Source organism: Cricetulus griseus, chromosome 3 (genome assembly GCF_003668045.3).
Source record: "Cricetulus griseus strain 17A/GY chromosome 3, alternate assembly CriGri-PICRH-1.0, whole genome shotgun sequence".
Lineage (NCBI taxonomy): Eukaryota > Metazoa > Chordata > Mammalia > Rodentia > Cricetidae > Cricetulus > Cricetulus griseus.
This window is the reverse complement of record NC_048596.1, coordinates 266,820,515-266,834,865: the sequence shown is the minus strand read 5'-3', so window position 1 is coordinate 266,834,865 and position 14,351 is coordinate 266,820,515. Positions and strand designations below refer to the sequence as shown.

At 43.3% G+C, this 14,351-nt stretch overlaps 1 pseudogene; it reads left to right on the top strand.

Annotated features, from left to right (window-relative positions):
- Positions 1 to 312: 312 nt before the first annotated feature.
- LOC100762685 lies at positions 313 to 1,371 on the top strand (annotated as a pseudogene).
- Positions 1,372 to 14,351: the final 12,980 nt, after the last annotated feature.

The following is a 14,351-nucleotide window of genomic DNA, read 5'->3' as shown; positions in this document are numbered from 1 at the left end:
CTGCTTTCCAATTAAAATACTCTTTGTTCGAAGCACCCTCAACAGCACACCTAGGAGCAATGTTTAACTTCATAGTTGAGACCTCATGAAATTAACCACCATTGCCTTGTCTTCATCATCTTTCATTTCTCCTCCTTGTAGTCTAGGATTTCTCTACTTCGTGACAGAAAGCATGACCTACACCCCCTAACTTTGTGTTATACATGTAACAATCAAGTAGACTCACTTTGTCTCTCAATTTCAAATTCCCAAGGAAATTAAGTAACCTAACTGAAGTCATATAAAACTGCCTACAGACTTCTTCCTCTAGCCATGCCAGAGAGTAGTTGTGTGGATTGGAATAAAGATGGAGGGTGTTGGCCTCGGGAGGGGAACCGGCAGCCGAGGCTGCTCAGGCTGGCGGGGTCAGTCGTCGTTATTGAATACCTCTGGGATGAGATGACCTTGACCTTCTTCCTCACCGCCATGTTCCCCTTTCTTGACATCGCCCACCACCTGGTGTCGGTGATGGCGCTGAAGCAGCGGCATCAGCAGTAGCATGGAATAATCCCCTGTCCAGCTGCTTGAGTGCAATGCTCCATTGCTTTGGTGGAGGAATTTTATCCTGTATAATGCTTGCAGAGCCTCTGTTGAGGTTTCTTACAAACCACACTAACATTTTACTGGCTTCTTCAATCTGGTATATTGTATTTTTTTTCCCCTCATGACCTAGTTTCTCAGGGCTATTCATATCTATCTATTCAACTCCTGGCTGCAGGAATGAAGGAAGTGACCAGAACTTGGAAAATAGTAGGTGGAGTCACTCATGCTAATAGCTATTACAGAAATGGCTGGATAGTCATGATAGCTGTTGGATGGGTCCAAGGGGCAGATGGTGTTATTGTCACATCTTGTGTAGAGTTCCTCAATGGAGATTGGAAACCAGAAGGTGATGAGTGGCTGAAGTTGTCCTTCCCTTCCAAGGTAACACTGCTGGGGTCAATCATCTTCACTTTACAGCACACCAATCATCTGGCAATGACAAAGCATGATCTCATGTTCCTTTATACCGTGTTTCTCGTAACCATAAAGATAACCATGATGATAACAAAGGACACCACTGTGACTTTTGCTCCCTTTGAGGACACCTTGAACCGGATGCTGTTTGGCTGGCAGCAGCAGTTTTCATTGAGTGAAAAGAAACCGAAATCAAAACCGTCTTCCAATGGCACTGCCTCGTCAGTGTCCAAGCCCACCCCAAAGGATTTGGGCTCTTCTGAGAGGCATGCCAAGAAAGTAGACCAACAATTTTACCTGTGCTTGGGAGGCAAAAAGGGAGAGTTACTTATTTATACAGTGTGGTGGTATTTCTATGTAAATGATGTGAAATAAACCTATCTGTAAAGATAGAGGAGACAAAAAGGAAGAAACGCCTTATTTCAGGGACACCACTCTGTTAATTGTTAACTCTTGGAGTTGAAAGACCCCAGAAGAGGTACTTTCATAGAAGGAGACCCGTACCCAGGAATCAGCGAGACCACGAACTTGGATGCAAACAGCAAGAGGCTTTATTGGATACACGGGTACCCGGGGCGACTTAGCTTCTGTGAGGCCAAGCGCGCCGAGCCAAGGGAGAAAGGTCCTTATATAGCAAAAAGCACAGTACAGAAGCGAAAAGCATAGTTACAGGGATTCTATTGGACAATTTAAATGAGGTACAGAGTTATTTCAAGTCAGCATTTTCTCAAGGTCTGGTAATCAGGCAAAGCTGCCTTGGCTCTATCTTATCTTGGGTACACAGTGGCTACAACAGACCCAGTTCCCCCCTCCGCGTCCAGATGGCTGACCTTGGGACAGAGCGTTCCCCATGGGGGGGGGCGGGGCGGGGGCAGGGCCCCCAGGCCGGCCTGCCTGGTGCTCGCCCTCTGGCCGCCTCGCGGGCTCCTCGCTTGGCCCCAGCCCTGGGGCACGGTGCCAGGCGGGCGGGCCGGGGGCGCGGGCCCGCTGGGGTGTACCAGCTTGGGAGGGCGCTGGCGGACGGGCGTGTGGGTGCGTGTCACCGAGTGTGGGAGAGCTAAGGGGCAGGGGTCTTTCAATAGAGCCCTCATCCAGTAATTGATGGAACCAGACACAGAGATCCACAACTAAGAACCAGGCAGAGCTCCGGGAATCCAGTCAAAGAGAGGGAGGAGGGAACATATGAGCAAGGGAGTCAAGATCATGATGGAGGAATCTACAGCTGAACCAAGCTTAACTGACTAGTGGATCTTTGACAGGTGCCAAAATACACATTGGAGGAATGATCACATCTTAAACAAGTAGTACTGAGAAACCTGTATTTCCACATTCAAAAAAAAATGAACTAGATTATTTATTTTTTCTTTTTGGTTTTTTTGAGAAAGGGTTTCTCTGTGTCTCTGTGGCTTTGGAGGCTGGAACTATCTCTTGTAGAACAGGTTGGTCTCAAGCTCACAGAGATCCACCTTCCTCTGCCTCCATCACCACCACCACCACTGCCGCCGCCGCCGCCCGGCTTGAACTAGATTCTTATCTCTAATCTTCACAAAGCACAACTTCAAATGGATAAAGGATCTTAATATAAAAACTGGTACCCTAAAATTGCTAGTTGACTAAGTAGGGAGTACACTTCAACTTGTAGGCACAGGTAAGGACTTTCTAAATAGGACTCTGGTAGCTTAGGAATCAGATCAACAATTGACAAATGAGATCTCATGAAATTAAAAGAAAAATTCTTTATAGCAAAGGAAATGGTTCATGAAGAAAATAGTCAGACTATAGAATGGAGAAAATCTTTGCCAGCCATACAGATGACAAGGGATTAATATCTAGAATATACAGATAACTAAACAACAACAACATGAATAAAACTAATCACCAAGAAAACAAACAATCCAGTTTTTAAAATGGGCTGTGGGCCAGGTGGTGGTGGTACATGCCTTTAATCCTAGCACTGAGGAGGCAGAGGTAGGCAGATCTCTGTGAGTTCAAGGCCAGCCTGGTCTACAGAGTAAGTTCAAGGACAGGCTTTGAAGCTACTCAGAGAAACCGTGTCTCAAAAAAACCAAAAAAAAAAAAAAAAGAAAAGAAAAGAAAAAAAGAAAATGGGCCTAATATTAAAAAAGACATACAAGTAGCTACTAAGCACTTTAAAAAATGTTCAACATCCTTAGCCATTGGTGAAATATAGATTAAAACTGTTAAGTTTTCACTACCATGCATGGCTTCCCTCTTGTTGAGCAGGCCTTAATTAAGTCCAAGTAGAGAGCTATTGGTTACTGCTGACATATATGTACCACTGTTGCCATAATGGTTATTGTGGCTCATATCAGTCATAGCTTGGTAGGACTATAGGTTGCGTCTCTTGGAGACTTTCCCAGAGCCTTCTGGTACCATGAAGCTAGTCCTCAGGAAGGAGGCTTTCAGGTCAAACCTAGCTCAGGTCCTCTGGGTCATGTGTCCAAAGTACATGGTGTCTTTAGCAGTGGGGACTTGCTTTTCATTTCTAGGAGGCAACCAAGGGCAAGAGCAGCGGACTATAATGTTTTGGGAGTCTCTTGGACAACTCTGGCCAATACCTCAAAAGGAGACTTATATATCAGAGAGGCTGTACCTAAAAAGTTTTATCAACATGACTGCCTACACAAGACCTGAATAAGGATGACAACAGTTGACATGCTAACATGGAAGGGGAAAAGTCTGCAGGGCCACAGTCCTAGACAAAGAACTATGGAAACTGGGGAATGCCGAGAGGGAGAAATGGTTTTCCCCAGGATGAGCCTCCCAATTGGTTATTCTATACCAAGTGGTCAGTCCTGAGGTCATATACATATATGTAACATTATACATACTGAGAAGTTTGTATTTATGTACTTAGGAATAGATATTTAATAACAAAGAAAAATGACCATAAATTTGAGAGAGAGTAAAGGGGTACAATGGAGGAGTTGGAAGAAGGAAAGGAAAGGGAGGGAAATGAAGTATTTATATTATAATTTAAAACATAAAATTAGTTTTAAAAAAACTACTTTAAGATTCCATTTTAGCCAGGTGTTGGTGGCGCACGCCTTTAATCCCAGCACTCAGGAGGCAGAGGCAGGCAGATCTCTGTGAGTTTGAGGCCAGCCTGGTCTACAGAGTGAGTGCCTGGATAGGCTCCAAAGCTACACAGAGAAACCCTGTCTCGAAAAACAAAACAAAAAAAAAGATTCCATTTTATTCCAGCCAGAATGACTAAGATTAAAAGAAGAAGAAAAGAAAACCAATGATAAAAAATGCTGGTGTGGATGTGGCAAAAGGGGGAACTCTTTTACATTGTTATATAGTGCTAGACCTTGCTTGCTACAACATTGGCCTTCCAGATACATGCGTTCACTGGTGCAATAGAGCAAAACTGTGTCTTTGTCAGTGTTCTATTGCTGTGAAGAGTCACCTTGGCAACTCTTGTTTTTCTTTCTTTCTTTTTTTTTCTTTTCTGTTTAAGAGCCCTAGCTGTCCTGGAACTCACTTTGTAGACCAGGCTACCCTCCAGCTCACAGAGATAATGCCCACTTCTGTCTCTGCCTCAGAGTACTGGGATTAAAGGCGTGCATGCATTATCACCACCACCCAGCCTTGGCAGCTCTTATAAAGGAAAGCATTTAATTGGGGCTTGCTTTAGAGGTTTTAGAGGTTTAGTTCATCATCATCGTGGTGGGAAGCATTGTGTCACAAAGGCAGACATGGTGCTGAGAGTTCTACATCTGCATCTGCAGGTAGCAAGAAGGGAGAGAGCCTCTGGGCCTGGGTTGGGCTTCTGAAACTTCAAATCCCACCTCCAGTGACTCACTTCCTTTGATAAGGCCACACCTACTCCATCAAGGCCACACCTCCTGATCCTTCCAAATGGTGCAGCTCCCTGGCAACTAATCTTTCAAATCTGTGAGCTTATAGTAGGGGCCATTCTTAGTCAAACCAGCATACTATGTATGGAGGTAACCAACCACCCTCCTGATTGGGTTTGAGGTCTGCTCCACAGGAGGCAATTCATGCCTGATACTGTAGACATGGTCAAAACCCATAGCTAGGGAAGTCATAGGTTCTTTTAGAGAACCCATTGTTATTGGAGGAAGGTGAGGAGTGTTGTTTAATGCTTTCTCTGGACATGACATTGGCTCTTTGTTGTATGGCATTTCCCTCAGAATTGAAACATTCCAGGAAGGAAGGGGAGCAACAGAACATCGACTAACACACATGAAGTTGGAAGAGAGACATGATATTATTTTTCAAAATCATATTGGGAGGTACTAACAATTGTTTATATTTCTTTTCATCATTTGAAGATATTTGCTTATTTTTTTAAAAATGTCTTTGGGGGCTGGAGAGATGGCTCAGAGGTTAAGAGCACTGGCTGCTCTTCCAGCGGTCCTGAGTTCAATTCCCAGCAACCACATGGTGGCTCACAACCATCTGTAATAAGATCTGGTTCCCTCTTCTGGCCTGCAGGTGTACATGCAGACAGAACACTATACATAATAAATAATTCTTTAAAAAAATAAAATAAAATGTCTTTGGGATAGGTATTCACTGAAACCTAAAAGAATAAAATAAAACTAAAAATGCTTTATTTGTAGAAGTAGAGATTCAAAATAATATTTATAGGACTGTCTTAGCGTTGGACATATTGGTCTAGTAAAATAACATTACTTTGACAGTCCTGTGGTAAGGATATCTAAACAGCTTATATTGACACACATTTTTTTACTTTGACGTTATGGCTTGGCCTGTAGTAGTGACATCCATATTACTGGTTGGCAGTACACACAGAGAGAAAAGACTCTCCTATAAAGATGATCTTATTTATGCCAAACAAAACATATCCAAGGTCTGTTGCTTCTTTTTCTAACTGCTTGTTTTCTCACAGAGACAAAATACCTGACAAAAGGAAGGCTTTATCCTGGCTCATGTTTCAAAGTTATAGTCCATCCCAGGTGCCAGGCTGCCATGTGGAATGACTTGGTGGCAGCGTTTTAAGGAAGCTGGTCACATTGTGTCCACAGTCAACAAGAATGATGAATACTAGTGTTCAACTCAACTTTCTCCTTCTTTTCATTCTCAGAACTCAGGCAAGGAAGGTGCCACCCATGTTAAGGTGAATCTTTCTACTTCGATTGACCTAATCTTAAAAAACAAAAACAAAACAAAACAAAACAAAACAAAAACGCTCACAGACTAACTAATAATCCAGATAATTCCTCACAGGCATGCCCAGAGGTGACCTGAATTTCTGTCAAGTTGACAATCAGTATTAACCATCACAACTCCACCCCTCGTCAACTTGACACCCAAACATCTCTCTCTCTCTCTCTCTCTCTCTCTCTCTCTCTCTTTTAGTTTTTTGAGACAGGGTTTCTCTGTGGCTTTGGAGGCTGTCTTGGAACTAGCTCTTGTAGACCAGGCTGGTCTTGAACTCTCAGAGATCCGCCTGCCTCTGCCTCCCGAGTGCTGGGATTAAAGGCGTGAGCCACCACCGCCAGGCACTCTCTTTAACTGGGAATGCCTATTAAAAAAAAGTTGCATACTTCCAATATACAACATTACAGAGTAAACATTCTCATTCCAAAAAGAGGGATGGTAGAAGAGCAAGGAAAGAGTGAACCAAAGCAAGACCAGAGAACAAACATCAAATCCTGAAACTCCATAGCATTTTGGGTTCGTGATAGAAGCTGGGTTCTGAAGAGCTTGGGTATCTCAGCCCTTCCAGCTCTGCTGACTGTAGGCTATTCTCTTGGGCCAAAACCCCTCTACACCTGCAACAGTCCGAAGTGGCTATCCCAAAGTCCTGGTGTCTCCAAAACCCTGTATCTCCACTGCAACTTAGGCTTCATCTTCAAGTAGTAGCCTGTCGTGGCCTTCTTGAAGGACTCCAACCCTGCCACATATTGCCTGGCCTCCTTAGCTCTCTGAAACCATCATGCAAGACTCTACAACCTTTCAGTCTTTTTTTTTTTTTTTCCGTTTTTCGAGACAGGGTTTCTCTGTGGCTTTGGAAGCTGTCCTGGAACTGGCTCTGTAGACCAGGCTGGCCTGGAACTCACAGAGATCTGCCTGCCTCTGTCTCCCGAGTGCTGGGATTAAAGGTGTGTGCCACCAACGCCCCACAAGCTTTCAGTCTTGCATCTTTCCATGCCTGCAAAACCAGGACCATGTGGACAACACTGCCGAGTTTTGCTGCCAGCTAAGGATAGAACCTGGGCTCATTGAACCAGTTATAGGAGCCACTTGGGTGTGCCTACCCAAGATAAATACTTCCCCAACAGTAGCTTTCCTAGATCAGTGAACACCTGCATTCAAGTTGGAACCTTTGATGGGTGGAGTCTAGTCATCAGGACTCCTTTCCTATTGACCCATTGTGAAGCGGATGGTTTCTCTTTAACAATTATAATTACAGCCTATTTTTAGTACGGGTCTTGGCTGCAACTTTAAACTTATTTAGCTCCTTTTCTTGACAAACTACACATTTTCAAGATGTCTGTCTGTCTGCTTGTTGCTCTGTTTCACTGTAGACCATTACTTTTATTTGTTTGTTTTTGTATTTCGAGAGATAGGGTTTCTCTGAGTAGCCCTAGCTGTCCTGGAACTTGCTCTGGAGACCAGGCTGGCCTCGAACTCAAAGATCTGCCTGCCTCTGCCTCCCAAGTGCTGGGATTAAAGACGTTCGCCACCACAGCCCGGCTCACATTTCCCCCTTACTTTTAAATTCAGTTTCACACAAGTTATTAAGACATGGGCAGAATGCAGTCATATACATACATACATACATACATACATACATACATACATACATACATACATTATAACTGGAATAGCTTCCAGCCCAGTTCCTCATAGGAATCCGTTTCCCTCTGAAACCTCATGAGCCAGGCCTCCACAGGCTTCATTTCTCTCAGTTTTCTGCTCTCTCTCAGAATGATTCATTAAGCTGTGCTTATAGCATTTGAGGGCTTTTCTTGCCCAACGTTCCAAACTTTTTGACATTCCTCCTGTAACCAGTGCTAAGTGACTATGAAACACACGGTCAGGTTTATCACAGCAACAGCCACACTTCCCAGTACCGATTGCCTGTATTAATTATGTTTCCCAGGGCTGGAACAAAACACCTCAGGAAATAAAACAAGCTTTATTTTCGTTCATAGTTCAGGGTACAGCCCACCAGGGTAGGGAACTCTTGGCAATAGCAATCTGAGGCACCTGGTTACACTGTATCCACAACTAAGAAGCAGAGATGAATGAACTCTAGAGCTCAACTCCTTCAGTCACAGACCCCAGGCCATGGGAAGGTGCTACCCACACTTAAGGTGAGTCTTACCCCCTCAGTCAACCTAATCTAGGTACCTCATTAAGTGGTTATGTAGATAGCCTAAAGTTCAGATAGCCCACCCTCTGACATGCTCAAACCATGACTGGGTCCCTGCCACATGGTTTCTCCTTCCCCACAGACCACACAGGAGTTGCTTTGTTCAGATTAAACCTAGTTTTACTAACTTGGCCTGATCTGATTTATTGCATCAGCAAAGACACTTAATATTGGAGGGTATAGAAACTTCAATAGGCATGCCCAGGGGCTAACAATCTAGATAATAGCCCACAGACATGATGCTTGCCGTCTAGGTAATTCTAGAAGAAAATATCATCATTCACACATGGGAAAACAGCCAGTATGTTAGTTGAACAAAACCCAGCAGGGTGGCAGGTTCCTGTAATTCCAGCACTTGAGAGGCTGAGGCTGGATAATTTCAAGTTCAAGGCAAGACTGGGATACATAGTGAGACCCTGTCTCAAAACAAATCAAGATATGTTAATGGCACGTGTTATAAATGATAAACTTGATTCCTAGAGGCAAAAGCTTAGCAGCACTTACCACTGTTTGATGTAGGAATTTAACAAAATCACTGTTGGGGTAGATATTAGCTTGAACAACCATTTTGTTGTTGTTGTTTTGTTTAGAATTACTTTGAACTTGAAGAATCCTTGTGGAACACAGTGATTGTTTTTCATGATCTGAACAATGGTTTTGCTGAAGGGCCATTGCAGCCATCCCAGGACTTTGGTCACAAGATGCCCCAGAACACCTGAGGCTCTTGTATTATTATGTATTGCAAATTATATGTAATAAAGGACTGAAGTCATGAGGGCATGATGCTTCCTTTAGTAGGACATGCAAATTAGACTAGGGACCTTGGGAGGAGGAAATACTTTGTGTAACAATCAATAAATATGCCTTTGTATGGCTGTTGGGGGTTCAGTCCGTCAAAGAGACTGGAACTTCATACTGCCACAAAGGCCTTAAAATTTCAGCCTGTCTATTGCTGGTCATGTGCCTTTAATCTTAGCACTTGAGAGGCAAAGGCAGGCAGATTTGTGAGTTTGAGGCCAGCCTGCTCTACAAAAGTAAGTTCCAGGACTGCCAGGACTAACACAGAGAAATCTTGCCTGTATAAAAACAAAACAAACGGGCTGGAGAGAAGGCTCAGAGGTTAAGAGCACCAGCTGTTCTTCCTGAGGTCCTGAGTTCAATTCCTGGCAACCACATGGTGGCTCACAACCATCCGTTATGAGATCTGGTGCCCTCTTCTGGTGTGCAGATATAAATGGAAGCAGAATGTTGTACACATAATAAATGAAATCTTTAAAAACAAACAAACAAACAAAAAACCCAAAAATAAAGGCTTAAAATCTCATCCTGGAGGGCCTTTTTTCTTCAACAGACCCGAACTACATGGTGCACCCCAACAATTGTTCTCCAAGAGGTTTTGGTCTCACTGTCATTTCTCTTATATAATTTAACTGCTTCCCTTGAGTAGTCTTCTCTGGCCACTGGCAAGCTAGAACAGCCAGTTATCATCAGCCAGTGGGCTACTACTGCATTCACAGTTTAAACCCTCATCTTGAATTATGAAGATGTGTATTTTGGCTAACTCTTTCTACCAAAATAGAGTAGGATATCTTGTTTTTAGAAGAAACAAATGTGTCACTATATTTACATTTCTGACCAGGTTTAAAAAAGAACTAGTCATCAGCTTGTTCAAAGCATGCTAACCCACTGAGTTAATTTTGTTGAACAATCTTTAAATAGCATCCAGACAACAGACTTGTACCACTGTCTAAGTACTAAAATGGGGTACAATGTAGTAATTATGTATTCACAAACTATCAGGTCCCTATGCCAACACTGGGAGAATAAAGGCACGGGCATGGTCTCTGCCTAGAAAGCTTATGTTTTCTAGGATAGATATGTGTGTGTGTGCAACTTTGATAAATGTCTGAGAAGCACTGATATGGAGAAGTGATGGATGCTTAAACTTATCAAAGGCAAAATGAAAACACAACAATACTTTAACAACTGCCCAAATAAAGCTAACAGATGTATTCAAGTACATCTTCTGTTCGTCTCGATTGTACCACATAAGGTTGCAATTACTGTCCCTTTCCATGGCAGAAGCAGCAATATTCGCTATTTCCTACATGCTTCCATACTGGCTAGATCTGGAGCTGGGTATAATCCTATGACTGGCCACTAACTACAAAAGCGCAGCAGCCGTGACCCCTCTTGCTCTTCCCCTACTATCTGGAATATAAAGGTCTCGTGCTGAGATGGCAGATCTTTAAGATCAAAGCAGCCTGAGCAATGAATACATTTCATGAATGGTAGCCCTAGAGAGCTGCCTGAACAGACCAGAGTTTTATAGAGCAAAAATAAACCTTCACAGTCAGACAACTGAAATAGCTTGTTGTATCTTGAATAGCACAGCTTTCAGTCACATATATATATATATGACATTCTAGATCCTATAGTAAAAGTTTATTTTGGCTTGCATTCATTCATTAGGCAAATGCTACCTACTAAGGCAAGGCTTTTTGAGCTGAGGATAGAGTGATGAATAAGGCAAAAAAACCCTGCAGGATCTGGGAGCTACATTTTATTTACTTTTTATTTATTTATTATTAATACTATTTTTGGTTTTTCAAGACAGGGTTCTTCTGTGTAGCCTTGGCTATCCTGAACTGTAGACCAGGCTAGCTTCGAACTCACAGAGAACCTGTCTCTGCCTCCTAGATATTAGGATTAATGGTGTGCGCCATCACTACCACCCAACTGGGAGCTACATTTTAAAGAGGAAGACAGACATTAAAGAGGAAGACAGGCATAAAAACAGACTTTGTAGGTGCTGTTACAAATGTCATTGAAGAAAAAGAAAGATCTCACTAATCCTGCCCCCTTCTAAGTTTACTCTCTTGTCTTTACTTCTCTTACTGAGTCTGTTGTCCACTGCCTTCACTATCTGTACATATCCTCAACTCAACCTTTGCCTTTCTATTTACTTAGAAAAATCCCAACCTTGTTAAATATTTTCTGTCCCCCTCCCTCCCTCCCTCCCTGCCTCCCTCCTTTCCTTCCTTCTTTCCTTCCTGCCATCTTTATACCTACTACTAGGGATCCAGACATAGGAAGAACAGTAAAGCTGAAGTCATTGATTTCATAACCACTAATCTCAATGGCTCCTTGCCGCTGTTATCTGCTTAGTCCTGTCCCCCACCATTAGCCTACAAAACTAGTTCAATTTCCAATCTTCTCATATCTCCAGCTGCCTTCTCTGGAACTCACTCATTATCATTGACTTTATACTTAAATATATCAAGAAACTTACAGGAAGCAGAACTTGTAAAAGTTTCACTGTATCTGCCACCCTGAATCTGAATGCCTACACAGCTTCTGAATTGTCTTGTTGCTCTGTTGCTATGGTTTGAATGTGTTGCCCAAAGTTCATGTGTTAAAAACATTAGGATTGGAAAAGGCTTTAAGAGATATCTGACCTAGCATACCTGCTCTCTCCCCATATGATGTACTCTAATATACTGAGCAATGAGGTCTTTCATAGTTGCTAGCACCATGCTTTTGAACTTTTCTTTACCAAGTCAATCCTATCATTCTACAGTCACATCTTCCTCCTTGAAAAGCAGAGTCCCTTTGAACTACCTACTGCTCTCTTAGATCCACTGTAAAGCCAAATTCCTTTGAAGTGTCTGAATTTCCTTTTTGTCCACTTGGCTCTTTATCCCCACTCCTGCTACCTTTATCCTCACTCCTGCTACCTTTATCCCCACTCCTGGTGTCTTTATTCCCATCCCAGTACCTTTATCCCCACTACCTAACAGAGATAGTTCTGCAGGTCATTGAGAATGTTGTTATATTCAAGTCAATTCTCTTCACATCTCACCCAATTGGTCACTCTCTCCTTGGAAGACCCTATTTGTTAAGAAGTCACATGGCTTCTGGGACACAGCTTTGATTATCCTTTAGAGACTGCTGTTGCTATACAGCTTCTTTGAAGACTTGCCTTCCTCTCTTGAACCCTAGAACACTCAGAGGTTCAGTCTTGAAGCTCTCTTCTTGCTCCGTATATTAATTTCTCATCAATACCTTTATTAATCCTGTTTGTGACCTCATCTAGTGTCAGGGCTTTAAACACCAACTACATGCTGACAATCGCTAAATTACTATCTTGAGTGACAGCTTCTTTCTTTGAATGCTAGACATTCATAGCCAACTGTTTAGAGTGAATTTCCATTTTGATGACCATCAGTCTCTATTCTAACATATCTAAAACAAAGATCTCCCACAAGCTCCTCCCTAAAATAAGTCTGCCCACCCCATTTCCTTAAGTCTTCCTCATCCCAAAAGATCCTCTGTTCTTACAGTTGTCAGAACCAAAACCCAGTAATCATTGATCTCTTATTCTCATTTCCCACATCTCGTAATTTAGATAATTCTTCAAAACATACTTCCTCTGTCTGCTCTCATTTGAGTTCTTTTTCTCAAATGCCAATTTATTAACAAACCTCCCTTAATCTTTGAGCTTTTAGAAGAAAAGTTCATCTCCCCGGCTGGTACTCCATATCTCCATTTAGTTGTTATGCCATTCCCATACAATGTGTGTGCTCACTGTCTCAACTGTAGTCTACTTCAGGATAGCAAGCCTCTAGTGATGGGCAGAGGATTTAATACTTATAAATGAACTAATGAGAATGGTGTCAAAACAGTGATGGTCTTGAAGAAAACTACTTGACCAGAAATAAGTGATGGGAAGGAACAATTAATTAATGAAGATTAATAGGAAAGACCAGCCCTGGCAGTAGAAGTGTAAAGTTTTATTGTATAAAGTCCAGATGACATGGATGACAGTCTTGTGAAGGAACATTATTAAGTCTTGTGTGAACAAATGGTCAGAGAGCTATCAGATGTAGGGCCAGCAGCTGGATTATGTAGCATCTTACACATTGTGATAAGAAATTTGGAGGTTATTCCAAGTATGATGGGGCCATCAGAGGTTTTAAGTAAGAGTGTTAACTTGAGTAAAATTGCTTTGGCTGGTGTGTGACTCGTGGAGGAGACAGGTTAGTGTTTGGAAGGGCAGGCCAATGGCTGCAATCCAAACTAAAGAGGAGAGAGCATGGGATGTGAGCAGAACCAGTAGAACGGTAGCTGACCTAAGATCAGAAAGCAGAAACAACGGGACATAGCTTATGTTTCCAAAAGGCACACAAAAAAAGTCTATTTTTTGTTTTGTATCTGCAACTTGAGGTCCATTTCCAAAACTAATCATACTTCCACCAAATCTACTGGGGAAAAAAAAAAAAGAAAGGATCAATTGGGCAGCTAGTGTTCTTGGGGTAGGGAGAAAATGGCCATTACACATAGGAGAGCATGTGATTTAGTACTGAGTTTTTGAAGTGTGGTATCTAATAGGTAGGTGGAGCTTACCTAGAATTCTTGACCTTGGGTGTGGACTGGACAAATATCGTATTTGCATAATAGGAGAGACCAAAAGGGTGAGAATGAATTTCCTTTACATTCACGGGTATACAACCTATTTATGTCACTGGTGGTATGTCCGGTCCATGTCACCGTGCAGCGTACAGGCGACACCGATCCTCCCAAACAGGTGACATTTGGGAGCCTTCCTCTAGAAAGATGTCTAGGAGGCAAACCAGATGGCTCCAGGTCGACCCCCTCCACGTCTGGGAAAGAGACTTCCGTGGATCCCGTCAACTTTGCCACCTCCAGCCGCCACCGGTCTCCGCGGCCCAGGGCGGCCGGCCGGTCATCGTCTCCCAGTACGGCGGGGCGAGACCAGGAGCTCGCAGGCCCTCTAGCGTCCGTGCTCGAGCCCGCTGCCCCTGGGAGCGCCCTCGGGCCGGCGAAGGGACCGCGTCCTCCCGCCGCACGAAGCCCCTCGCGGGCCCCGCCGCGCCCGCGGAGCCGCCGCCGCCGCCGCCGCCTCCTCCGTCTCCCTCCTCCCTCCCTCCCTCCGCGC